The following is a 14,484-nucleotide window of genomic DNA, read 5'->3' as shown; positions in this document are numbered from 1 at the left end:
TGCATGTTTCAGTAGGAACATAGTGGACGTTTAGAGTAAACAAGCATGCCTAGCACTACATGCACCATTAACATCCAGTGCTCTTGTGCTGTACAAAAGGAGTCCTTATAACAGCTTACAAAGAGAAACTGCTTTCAAATGCTGCATGTTTATAAATGCAATGCATTAAAAACAGATCATTTTCTAGCCTTGAATGGCATTAAAAACCCTGTAATCTGAGTGCTAAAATGGACCTCCATATCCACGGATTCTTTATCCATGGATTCAACTATCCATGGCTTGAAAATATTTTAAATATATATACAGTGGATCCTTGTTATACGCTGGGGTTTGGTTCCAAGATCCTCCGTGTATAACAAAATCCGTGTATGCTCAAGTCCCATTAAGTATAATGACATAGCAAAATGGTGTCCCTAATAAAAAAATGGAACATCAAGGTAAATTTATACTTTTTTGGAACATTTTCAAACCGTGTATGCTTAAATCCGTGTATAAAAAATCCGTGTATAAGAAGGGCCGACTGTACATTCCAAAAAGCAAACCTTGATTTTACCATTTTATATAAGGTACGCCATTTTACTATGCTATTGTATTTAATGGTTCTTGAATATCCATGGATTTTGGTATCATGGGGAGTCCTGGAACCAAAACCCAGCTCATACCAAGGGACCACCTGCTTTTAGAAACACTGCTCCTTCAAGTGGTTTCTGGTTTTTCATCAGATGTGAATTTTCCATTTAGTGTGCTTTTGTTTTGTGATTAGTAATTAGTAATTAAACACAGGCTTAATTTGTAACTTTAACTGTTGAGAACCACATCTCTGAAGAAATCTCATTCTGGGGGAGAAAACAGTTTAATCATAGAAAATATGTCTTCTCCTTAAGATTTGATCCAGAGGTCAGATCATACCTCATGGTGAAAAGATGCATTAACATATATGTAGAAAGCTTAACTGTCTATTGTTGTATTTTAATCACCTTTACTTTAAGGACGGTCGCCTCCCAAAAATAGTATTCTACAGTGAACTCGCCACAGGTCAGCGTAAGAGGGGCACCCCAAAGAAGAGATACAAGGACTCCCTGAAACAACATCTCAGGCTTGGCCAAATTGATCACCAACAATGGTCTGCCCTGGCCTCGCACCGGGAGACATGGAGATGCACTATCCACGATGCTGCAGCCTTTTTTGAAAGCTCACGCCGAACGAGTCTCGAAGAGAAACGACAACACAGAAAGAACCACAACCCAGAAACATCACCCAAGGAGACTTTCTGCTGTGCCTTCTGCATCCGGACTTGTTTATCTCGGATTGGCCTTTTTAGTCATCAACGCACTTGTAGAAAGCGCGGGATGAGTCCTTCCTGAATCTTCATTCGTGAAGTAAAGCCAGAGAGAGAGAGAGAGAGACTTCAAGGAGCTCAAGACTATCTATGTAGTTTGCCCCTTTATTTTATCCTCACTGAAATCTTGTGAGGCAGATTGAGAAATGGTTATGGGTCACTCACTGGTCTTCATTCTTGAGCAGGCATTTGAACCAGTGTCTTGCAGAATCAGACAATCTAATCACTATATCATATTGATTCTCAGACATTTTGAAACTTCATGCAATCACTTCCTCCTCCTTTTTTTGCCTGTCATGTTCTCTGTTCATATAGCATCTGAATGTTTTGTACAGTTATCCGTGACCAGAGTTCCAGTTCTGACAACAAGAGTATGGGCATAGTGCAGTTTCCAAGAGCATAATGTAGCCAGAGTTAGGAGGAGCAGAATTTATCCTCCTTGTTTCAACACACACACACACCCTTTATTTGTCAGCAGAACCTATAGACATGCTTTATATGAGTTGTTTTTTTTAAAGGAAACTATGACACATACTCTGGAAATATGTTCCTTTTCTTTCTGCCTTAGTATATTTAAAAATATCCCTCAAAAGTGTTGCAAATCTTGGCCCTGCAACTGAAGTTTCACCCATCATATTAAGTGAATTCCTCAAATGGCACCCTAGTGATTTAACAATGTGCATTTAGTTAAGCTGTCTGCCAGTTCCATTCTTATCACTGATGAGCTGCCATTAGCAAGTTTTGACTACTGGCTTCTACAGTTTCCAAGGCAACAAAATGCGGACAACATTCAGGAACAAAAAGATAGGGAAATTATCCCAGGAGCTGTGGATGCCAACAAAGAGGTTGGTGTTTGAGTTTAAGGGCTTTATCACATGGGGGTGGGGGGAGAGCTGGGATTAAAAGGGCATTTTCCCAGCAAAGTCCCAAGATCACATTGTGATTAGAGAGGACTTATCCCAGGAATAACCAGGGAATAACTGGCAACAAATCTTCGCTTCCTTGATTTCCCCATGAATGATTTGTTGCTGGTTATTCCCTGGTTATTCCCAGAATAAATCCTCTCTAATCACAATGTCATCTGAAAATCTTCGCTGTGATCTCAGGACTTTGCTGGGAAAATGCCTTTTTAATCCCAGTTTCCTCTCACTCCGCCCCCGCCCCCCCCTCCCCCCGTGATAAAATCCTAAAAGAAGGGACCATGGCTAAAAAATGAGCAGTGCTTCCAGATAAGGCAGCCATTCTTAACTTTATCTAGACTAAGGTGCGGGCCAGGAGAAATTCTGCTAAAGTAAAACAGGGGCGAGCAATGTTTTGATTTTAACCCACAGCAGTCATCTGTATTAAGGAAGTGAGAACTGTGGTGGGTTAAAATCTTTTGTCACACATATTGAATAGTTTTGGTTCCTATGCATGCTAAGTATGTTTTTTCATGTGAGTGTGTGAAGTAGGGGATATTGTGGTGGCAGGAATACAAGGATTAGTTTCCTTCAAAAAGGGAGAATTTCAATTTTACAATGTCTTTTATAGCTGGCTTTATTTATACCATGGAAATAATGCTCTTGTTCAGGGTTCCAAATATCCATGCCCTGAGATGGGACATGCCAGTGCATTACCCATTTACCATGTTTTTCTGTCTTCTCCTCTCCAGAAGAGACTATCAGTATTCCCTGACAACACAGCATAACATAGTCCTCATTGGTATAATTTTGGTGTTTTTTTTGTTTCTTTGCTTTGTCCTCACAGGGTTTTCCCTTAATTTGTTTTACATTTCTCCAAATGTGGGGTTTCTCCAAGCATGCTTGTACCTCCCCTCTTATTTCTCAGTGGCCCTACTGGGGCCAGTATCCTATTAACATTTAGCTACTGAGTTCACTAAAAGAAGGAGTGATATAAGCAGATCCGTTTTAAAGTAAACAAACATCCTATCAAGAGGCAACATCCAGAAAGGAACTTGGGTAGTGCTTCTCTGAAGGCTGCACATCCCATCTAACAATTCCTTTGTTTCTTTCAATTCCTATCTACAGGATCCCCCCCCCCCCCGCCTGTTTCTTAGGTGCATAAAGAATGTTGGGCTGTGTCTCTTAGCCATGAAACCCACTGGGTGACCTTGAGCAAGTCACATGCTCTCAGCCTCAGAGGAAGGCAATGGCAAGCCTCCTCTGAACAACTCTTGCCAAGAAAACCCCATGATAGGTTCACCTTAGGGTCTTCACCATAAGTCAGAAATGACTTGAAGGCACACAACAACAACAACAACAACAACAACAACAAATCTATAGTAATAAGATTTTTTTCTGCTGTAGGTCTGCCTCATTCCATCTTCAATCCTCTGCTGACACATGTATCTACTCCAAATCCAGTGCTGATTTTCATTCTCCTCATGCACAACATGTAGGACAGGCTTGTGGCTTAAAAAATATTTCAGGCACTGCTAATACAGGCATCAGTTCTCAAAGCAAGATAATTGCTAAAGGAAGATTGAAGATATTTTCAGTGAATTGTGCAGTGCTCAACATCTAATCACTATTGCAGTTACCTTATGAATTTGAAAGACTTTCCAATTTATTGCAGCCGGGAGTGTTTTCATTAGAAATTTGACCCATTGTGAAGGCGAAGGTCAAACTGTGTGCATGTGAGCGTTCTATGATTAGAACTCCTCCATTGTTTACTTTTTTCCTGTAAAAAAACAAACTAGGAGACACAGTTTTGACTGAGAGTTTAGCATATTGAAAGAGGGGATGCCTCCATAGTAATGTCTTGACTTAAATCAAGGATGGGATTCAACATTTTTATCAATGACTTGGATGAGAATTGGGGGCATACTTATCAAATTTTCAGATTACACCAAATTAGGAGGATTAACTAATACCCCAGAGGAGAGGATCAACATTCAAAATGACCTGAAGAGACTAGAAAGCTGGGCAAAAGCTAACAAAATGAAATTCAACAGGGAGAAATGTAAGGTACTGCACTTAGGGCGGAAAAATGAAATGCACAGATATAGGATGGGAGAAACCTGGCTGAATGAAACTATGTGTGAAAGGGATCTAGGAGTCCAAGTAGACCACAAGTTGAACATGAGTCAACAATGCAATGCAGCAGCTAAAAAGGCCAATGCAATTTTAGGTTGCATCAATAAAAGTATACTGTCTAGATCAGGGGTGCACAACTTGTGGCCCGGGGCTGCATGCGGCCTGCCAAAGTATTTCTGGAGGCCTGGGGCCAAAAGGAGGAGGAGAATGTCCCGGCTCCCAGAGTCTTCCCTGATCGCACAGGGCTTTGGAGGATGGGAGCAATGGACTCTTCCCCCAGACTTCCCAGGAGAGCTTTTGCTGGAGGCAGGCTTACAGCTCGGGGATGCTTTGATTTAGATTTCCTGCATGGCAGGGGGTTGGACTGGATAGCCCTTGTGGTCTCTTCCAATTCTACGATTCTATGATTCTATGGGAATCCTGTGGCCCTCCAGGTATTGTTTGAGTGCAAGTCTCAGCAGCTCTAGTCAGCATAGCTAGAGATGAGGGATGTTGGGAGCAGAGGTCCAACAATATCTGGAGAGCCACAAGATTCCTATCCCTGATTTCATTGAAGTTCTCCCTACCCACCCACTCGTGATACACCCAAAGATCCTGTTAACCATGGAGGTGAAAAAACATAGGCAGAATTTCTGTGAAATCAACTTGCTGCCTTTTTATTTGGGTAATTTATTGCAAATGATACTCATTGACTCTCCAATTTACATTTCTTTTTATGCTCTCCCACTCAAAGTGTTTGGATGCCTAGAAAGGTTTTTGACTGTTTTAATTTACTTCCTGCAATTTAAATCCATTTTCTCCTTCTACTCAGTTACAAAGGAGAACTGTTCTTTGATTTCTTTCATGGCTGACTTTTTATTCTGTGTATTTCAAAAGTGCTATGATTGGGATGTATCCTTACATACTTATTCAGATTACTTTCAGGCATATTCATCAGCGTCATCACCACAATATTTAGTCATCATGATCTCAGTCCTCAATGTGCATGTTCTTAGGTAACCAAAACTGCACACACACACACACACACCCCATGCATAAGCAGAAGACATCATCAAGCTTACGGGAATCTCAAGGTTTGCTGAAATACAATTTTTGAAGGGTGGGGAGCCTATGGTGGGGAGAAATGCTTATATAGCCCAAAGTGTTAGAAGTACAACAAGTGAAGAATCAAGAATGCCTTAGAGCAAGCAGTAGAAATAGGAGTAGATAATTTGAGTGATCCAAAGTGAGTTCCCTTCTTGTCTACTTATTCTGACCCTTCTTTAATTTAAACTGATATTTTTAGAGATGTTTTCCCACCTCTTCTACCCTCATCAGTCCTCTCTCAGCTCATCTCTAGAATGAAACTACATTATATTAGCACCCTGAGTAACTGAATCTTCGTTCTCGAAGAAAAGCCAGAGATAGTCTTTTAGTTTCATTAAGTAACTTCATGAGATACAGTGTATAATTCCCTTGATCTGATTTTCATTGTTCTTACAGGGAACGTTATCACATGGGAGGAATGTCTCTCAATTTCAAAAGAAAAGAAAGTAGGGCCAATTTGGAAATGAACACAAGTACATGGATGGCTATCACACCACAGAAGAACACAGCACCCATCCCAAAGCCAAAGTAGTGCGAATGCAAAAGAAATTATCATATGAGTATGTACCCTTTGTAGTCTAGAATCCGAATTAGCATCCCTGCACATCCGCAGTGAGGGCAGAATCGGATCGTGACCTTTTTACACTTCTGGCGGGGCTTGCCTCCGGTTCCCATGGTTTTGCCTTGTTTCATGTTATTTGTTCATTCATTACCCTTTATTTCATGTTATTTAGGCAATTCACGTTATTTGTTCATTCATTACCCTTTATTTCATGTTATTTAGGCAAGTCACCAATTCTAAACCAATCCAAAGCAACCTTGCACTTGGTTTGAGCATTGGACTATGGCTCTAGAAGGCAGGGATCAAATCCCACTGGGTGACCTAGTGCAAGTCACACTCTCTCAGCCTCTTCAGAAAATGGCAATGGCAAACCCCATCTGAATAAACCTGCCAAGAAAACCCTGTGACAGGGTCACGAGAGAGAAAGAGGGAGCCAATCTCTTCCCTCCAGTTGAAGAGGATGAGTTTTGCAAAGGGAAAGAAGCAGAAGGGGCTGAGAGGAGGAGGGAGGGAGGCAGTGTGTGTCTGTGTCTCTGTGGGGAGGGCTGCTTCATCCCCAAAACAGCTCCAGAAGTACTTCGAGAGGCTGAGAGAAAAGCCCCCACACCCAGAGGGAGGGAGGGGGAATTGCAGCCAGCAAAGGAGCTTGGGGATTGTAGTCTGATTCTAAGGCAATCCTAGGGCAACCGAGACATGCGTTCCATACCTGCCAATTTCAAATTGAACGCAACTTTGGAGTAGAACAGGATTTGTAAATTCTGTATTTCCCCGAATTTACACATCTCTCGGTTGACCCTCGATTGGGTTCGAACTGACCTAGCATTGACTTCAATTACGTGTGATAACCTCTTGTGCAATAACGTGAATCCGCATAATTGCATCCAGAATCACACTGCATCGATCTTCCTATTACCCCCAATTTCTCCCATGTGATAATGTCCAGAGAGATAATGCTCTATTGCTGGCCTTCTTCATAAACATGCTACCTGTGGGCACATCTACATTGACAGGAAAACCCAATTTACTTTCAGTTACCCCAGTCTGCAGGGACCATAGGCTTGTTTACACAATTACCACACAGACTAAGATGACTCACCTGCTCTGGTAAATCACAGTATGTGCAGCCACACAACTGTGGCCATTCCAGTTTTTCCCCTTCTCCCATGCGTGTACATCTACTTATTTCTGAACTCTCCCTGCCCAGCCCCAAACTGACATGACTATGGAGTGCAGTCGATACAGATACTTAAATACTTGGATTTTCTGCTCACATTTGGAGTAAATCCCAACTCTTTTTGGTCCAGATTAAAGCCCTGAGATGCTGAATTTGATTTGACCCCAATTGTCCTATTCGTCTTCTAGACAGCATTCTGTGAAGATGAAGTAAGATCATTTTATTTGGCCTGTGTAGATATGCTCTTAGTCTTGACTTAATAATTAAATCTTGGATTTAATTGCTGACCATATTTGGAACAGCCTCTTACTATGCTTGCTGATCATTCTAGCTATATTCTCTTCCTGTTCCTTGAGCATTTGCAATTATTATTTGCACTGCTTATTCCATACCTTGGGGGAGGTATAGGTCACATTTTCTTCTTTTTAAAAAATAAGATTTTCAGAATCATCCAGTTACAATCTGCACTTTGGGATGTCTGAATCAAAGCTAAAATTGAACAATTTGCTCCTCTACTTTATGTGCCATTAATATTTCACCTTGCTACTTGGGCTATCAGGCTATTTGCACTCATCTTTCTCTTATTACTGATGATCTGTCATTCTTTTTAACACCCTTTTCTATCTGAAATTCAGTTTCAGAATTGCCTTTTCCCCTTTTTCTCATTTCCTTCCTACAGACTTCTGCTGTTTATAACATCTTTAATTATATCTCATTCCCTTTTATTTTTTTTAAATGTATATTTCCTTTTTCATTCTCAAGTCTTGCTTTTTTTTTTTTTTTTTAGCATCTTACATGGCTGGAACAGACCCTCATGACTTCTATGCTTTTAAAAAGATGACAAAGAAACAATTTATTTCTGCCCCTGTCTTGTACCTACAGGCGTGAAGTGAATGGAGTGGAAGGACCTAGTAGGGAAAAGCACTCATAAATGACTCAATCCAGTTCAGATCTTACATGAGTAATTATGGGAGTTCACCAAGGCTGAAGGGAGGCACAGCAGCAAGTTCTCAGCCATTCCAAAATCCTTCAGGAGAAGCCAATAGTCACAATACAGAACCACAAGGGAAAGACAAAGAAACACAAAACTGAAGCCAGTCCAGAGGACAAGAATCCAAATAAATCCACAAACAGAAAGAAAACAAAAATGCAAAGTTCAGAATAACAAAAACGGTGGGATTTAAAGATGTTTGATCTTTAGACGCCAGGTGCTTGATTGTTGAGCATTTCTTATTTAAGAGGTATTGGCTTTCCCCCCACTGTTTCTTGTCCCAACAATATTCCACAAATGATGGGAGTGTCTTCCCAGTATCCCCCAACTCTAGCTGCCGTGGAGCCCACCCTGGTTTGATGGAGTTCCCCATCAAATACATTGGCCATTAGCTGTTTAGATTAGGCAGGGCTGGGGAGAGAGAGATGGAGTCCTTTCTATACCTGACTCCTGTGCTTCAGATTCCTCAGAATCTATGGGGTAATTATAATTATTATTTATATCCTGCCTTCCTCCCAGTATAGGGATGCAAGACAGCCAAAATTTTTAAAAACAGTCCAAGTTAAAACAATACAAAGCATTAAAAATACAAAGTTTAAAAAACAATTATACAGTTTTAAAAAGTTAAAAACATTACATATGAAAATGGAAAAACTCTTCATAAAACTCTTATACAGTCTTATACAACACCCACGCCAGCGTGAGAAAGTCTGATGGCACAAACATGTTTTAGAGATAGGAAAGCAGGTACGACAAGCCCAGCCAATAACAAATGGAAATATGGCACAAACCCTATCTCTGCACAACTCTGCACAATCAACCAACGCATATGTAAAACAGGGTAGGTCACTAGAAAAAGAAGCCCTGTAGTTTATTATGCTATATGTCCACCCTGTAATGCCACACCATCCAACACAGATGAAAAATGAGACTCATGCAGGGGCATCCCTTGGAGGTGTGGGGAGTGCATACCACACTGGGTGACACCTTAGAGAGGGGATGAACACTTGGTGGGGCAGTCACTCACTCAGTGGCATCCCTAGGGTTGGTGTCACCCAATGTGGGAACTCATGGTGTTCCCCCCCCATTGACTTCCTCCCATTTCCCGCCATACAGAATCCTTAGTAATGCTTTTTTGCACTAATGTTACTTGTAAATCATAATTCCCATATACCACTGAATGTAATGTTAATAGTTGTGACACAAGCAACTAGCAAAATTAAAACTATACCTTCAAATTGCAATATCATACGCATAACCTAAATGTATTTAATATACATAGTGAAGATTTGGTTAAAATGTAATATTTTTAAAGAAAAAAATTAAAATAATATTTTTCAAACATTTTTTTAAAAATATATTTTTTAAAAATTGAAATTTGAAATTGTAATTTAAAAAAATTCTGGGGCACCTCCTTTCTTCTACCACTGAGCTTTGCCTCACTCCCACTATCTCTTAAAGCATTTTAAAGAGATAGAGGCAAATGCCACAATGTTTTCATCAAAATACTGGTGTTTGAGGAGCAATGGTGTAACCTCCCCCCTTAAGGTGTCACCTGGCGCGGTCTGCACCCCCCGCACCTTCTAGTGACAACACTGCACTCACTGTCTGTTCTAAGACCTCTCCAGCCATTCCACCCCCAGCCAGAGCAGAGCAAAAGGAGTTTTTACTAGTGGTGGCGGCAGTGGCAGCCATAGCCTCTTCCCCTTTTGCAAAGGGAAAAATGTCCATGGCCATCCCTGCCACCATCGCCTCTCTTTCCCGTTCAGCCAGCAGCTCCACCAGATCCACAAGGGGCTGCCAGGCAGCAGCAGTACCCCATCCCCATCATGGCAGTGACACCCTGGCTGGCAAAGGGGGGTGCCTGAGGTGTGTGCTGGGCATCCTGATGGTAGCAATATGAGTTACCACACTGGGGTAACATCAACCCTAGTGATGCTACTGGACACATCAGTGTGGCCAAGATGGCAAAAGTTATCAGTGAAGATATACACACATGCTAGGAGAAGTTGTGACAGTTTGCTTTTCTCTGGGCTCACTGGGAAGGGCAAGATTCCACTCCTTCCTCACCAAATGAGTTAACTGAGTTCAAACTACTTTTCCATTTTGAACTCAGTTTGCACCAACTGAAGTAAGCTGAGGACAAAGAAAGAAAGTGGGAGGTGGAGAGAGAAACTGGGACATTTTAAAGCATCTGAAAAAGTGGGACAACACTCTTTGACAGGGTCTGTCTCTGCCAAATCAGGACAGTTGAAGGGTATGTTAATGGCTGACTAATTCCATCATAAAATGGAAGAAAATAAAGGACACACATGAATATCCTGCCTGTAAATGCCTTCCTCCTGCAGGTCAAAAAGGCTAGTGAAAAAGAAATGTTGTGAAACTGGTTCTGTAGAATGGAAGACACTCCCAAAAGCATTATCGTTAGTCAGCACAGCTCAGTGTCAAAAACCACAATTGGTTTTTAAGAACTGTCACAAATGTGGTCTGAAAAATGCTGGGATACAAACACCAAAGTGGTTTGAATACAGGATAACAAAGAAGTGGCTGTGTAGTCTCTTCAATTATAAAAAGGTGGAAGGGAGGGAGAGAGGGAAAGAGCATGCAGCAGTATCTTTAAGACTAACTGGTTTTTATATTTGCATGAGCTTTTGTAGATATAAAACCCACTTCTTAACAAGGAGGAATGAACCATGTTTTCCTGCCTGAAATCAGGCAAAAGAGGATTTCCTAGCAACAGCTATGGGCACATCTCCAGATTTTGTCCTGTTTTTTTTCTAGTTTTATACTGGGTTAAAATAAACTTATCTGCAAAACTGGTATAAAAAGCCTCTGATCATACCACAAACTGACAGAAAATATTGTGGAATAAGCAAAATGTGTATGCAGAATAAAATCAGAAGAACCAGGAACAAAATCTGGGGCTTTCTTTTTAGTCGGTCTGGTGGATACACAGTGAGATACCTTAAGGTAAGATATCCATATTTCGTGCAACAGTTTAATAGTAACTGGACAAATATTGGAATAAATCCAGTGTCAGGTCAGTCTGAAGTAGAGACACTAAAATCTATGGGAATTAAATTAGATGTTCGTTTCATTCAACATTTCCCTATAAGCAGGACAAACGTTGGATTTAGCCCATTGTGTACAGCTCGGAAAGGCCCTGCGGATCATTCCTAACAACAAAATAGTTTGCTAGATGGTTGCTATTTCTGTGGCTTGTCTCTCTAGTCTAATGTACCTTTTATTTAACTTGTCAATAAAACCTTACTTTAAACAGCTCTCTCAATTTGAAATCTAGTCTTTCAAACTTATTGTTTTCACTTTCTTATTCACACCCTTTTTCATTCTCAGAATTGTGAATTATTTCTGCCAGGCTGGCTAACACCTTCGCTTTTTCAATTAACTCCTGTTGGCCAAAAGTGGATCCACAGATGACTTCCAGTTCTTTCAGAAGCCTTATAAAATAGAAATATATTATAATCATATTCTAGATGGGTTTTTCTGCTGTGAACATCAAAAGATCTGTATGCACATGGGGTTTTTTCTTATGGTAATTGCAGACTGACAAGACAGCTTATTCCATCTGCTAGCTACTGGAGAGCTAAGGAGGAAATCTCCCTTTCTGGACTGCAGCCTATTTGTTTTATGTTGATTCACTGTTCCAGCAAGGTGCATTCCAGTTCCAAAACTGGGAAACCACACCTTCAGTGAATTATTAGTTACTTTATATGGTTTCATACATCTCTAAAGAAAGAGCATCGGGATAAGATCTTTTTATATTTAATGCATGTCTTCATTGCCTTTTCAAATAATAGGCTTCCCCAGGTGGACTACAATATACATATATGTATACTGATCTGTATGTATGTTTGTTTTATAGTTTGGGACTGCCCCAAAACCAATGTTTTTGGAGCCATTTAAAAACACCTTTAAAAAGGTATAAAATAAAAAGGTGAAATCAGAAGTATGCAGAAAAAAATGCAGGAAACAATAAAACCAGTACAGGAACCTCAAACCATTAAATACTCTACAGCTATAGTAAAGGGAGATTGGTTTAAACAGATACAACAACATTGTAAAATCACTAAAAAAGAGAGAGGAAACAACCCAAGCAGTGGAGATGGTTAAAGCCACTAAATAGATCACAAGATGCCTGGATAGGGTTGCCATAACCCGGTTGCAACCGGGTTTTTCCCAGTTTTGGCGGCACCTGCCCGGTCACGGCACGGGTGCCGCCAAAAACCGGGAAAAGCCCGGTTGCAGCGGGGTTGCTAGGCAACCCTGGGGCCTCGCTGCCCTCCTCCTCCTCCACCGCGCATGGCCGCGCGGAGGAAGAGGAGGGCAGCGAGGCCTGGGGCAAAGGAGGCTGCAGGGAGGCGGCGCCTCTTGGGCGCAGCCACACCAACCTCCCTGCCTCCCTGCAGCCTCCTCGCCTCCTTCCTGGTCCCTGCGGGGGCCAGGAACGAGGCGAGGCCGCGGCGATCGCCGCCGGCCTGCTCCCCTCCTTCCTGGTCCCTGCGGGGGCCAGGAACAAGGCGAGGCCGCGGCAATCGCCGCCGGCCTCCTCCCCTCCTTCCTGATCCCTGCGGGGGCCAGGAAGGAGGCGAGGCCCCGATCCTGGCCTCCGATTGCGGCGAGGCCCGGGGCCCAGGCGGGGAGGGAAAGCCTCCTTAAGTGGAGGCTTTCCTCGCTGCTTGGCCTCCGCTCCCCGCCGCGATCGCGAGGGAAAATGTAGGGCATAATTTTCAAATGTAGGACACATTTTTTGTGTGTCCTACATTTGAAAATTTTGTCCTACATTTTTCCCGGTTTGGAGGTCCGGCGCTATGGCAACCCTATGCCTGGAAGGATACACAAACATACAAAATGTAGATCTTGGAGGGGAACCTGCAGCTCACAGGCTAAGGACAATATCACAGTACATTATAGCACTATTATTCTACTTTAACTGCTAAGGCTGTTTCCTGTGGAATCCTGGGATTTGCAGTTTAAGGAGGGGCTCTTTAGCATTCTCAGCCAGAGAGCTCTTAGGCCTCACTACACTGCAAATCCCAGAATTCAACTGGAGAAAACAATAACAATTAAAGTGAAATAGTAGTGCTATAACAGTGTATTGTGGTATTTAATCTAGCCTACATCTGGAATCCAACCCAAAGGCCCCTTCTTTGATTCCTCCCTGAACCTGCTCATACTCCACCACCTTGGCTGCTTCCCATCATACAATGGAGACAATAGTATGTCCTCTCACACATGTTTGTTTCATAAAAGTCATTCGAGTCAAATGCCACAAACAATAAAAATTGTAAACCCTCAAGAAAAAGTTTCTGGGTGTATATATCTCTAATTGTTTCTCCAAAGAAGTGAAGGCCAACCTTAACAATGGCTTGTTTTGCATGATTAGTGTAAAACACAATATTGTTGCCATGCAGTTTGAGGCTGGTCGGTGGGAAGTTTGTTTTATGGAAAGAAGAGAAGTACTAGAAGGCTAATGGTCAGGAATGAGCCTTCATACATGCATACTGTAAATATTCATGTACAAGTCTAGAAAATTTAGTAAAAAAATTGACCCCAAAACCCTGAGTCAACTTATCCATGGGTCATTGTAAGTACAGTGGGACCTTGGTATCCACTGGAGTTTGGTTCCAGGATCCCCATGGATAACAAAAACTATGGATGCTCAAATCCCATTAAATATAATGGCCGAGCAAAATGGTGTCCGTTATGTAAAATAGAAAATCAAGGTTTGCTATTTGGAATTTATACTTTTTTGGAATATTTTCAAGCTGTGGATGCTTGAATCCATGGATTAAAAAAAATCCATGGATAAAGAGGGCCAATTGTATTGTACTTTAATTTAAAAAATAAAATTAAAAACCCTCCCCTGTGGAAAGGTAATAATGGCGGGTTACAGACCGCTGAAAAGCAGCGGCCTGCACCTGCCCCTTTCCCAGCCGGATCAGGGCCTCAGTGGCCAGAGCGGCAGCCACTGAGGCCCCGATCCGCTGCTTTCCAGGCTGTGGGGAAGCAGCAAAAGGCCCCTTCCCCACAGCCTGGAAAGGGGTGTCCTTGGGGCTTCAAGCCCCAAGGACACCTCACGGCGGCGGGGAGGAGGAGAAAGGGGCCACTTGGTCCCTTTCTCCTCTGCATCACTGGACACAGTCGTCTGAAGGCTGTGCCCAGCGACGCAAACGGCAAAAGGAGCTCCGTTTTGGAGCTCCTTTTGCGGCCGGGGAAGGGGCGTACTATGCGCCCTGGTGCGGCGTGACGATGTCACGTCCGCGTCGCCCCGTATAG

Source organism: Sceloporus occidentalis, unplaced genomic scaffold (assembly GCF_023333645.1).
Source record: "Sceloporus occidentalis isolate IW3139 unplaced genomic scaffold, rSceOcc1.0.p SCAF_1, whole genome shotgun sequence".
Taxonomy (NCBI): domain Eukaryota; kingdom Metazoa; phylum Chordata; class Lepidosauria; order Squamata; family Phrynosomatidae; genus Sceloporus; species Sceloporus occidentalis.
Note: the sequence above shows the minus strand (reverse complement) of the source record.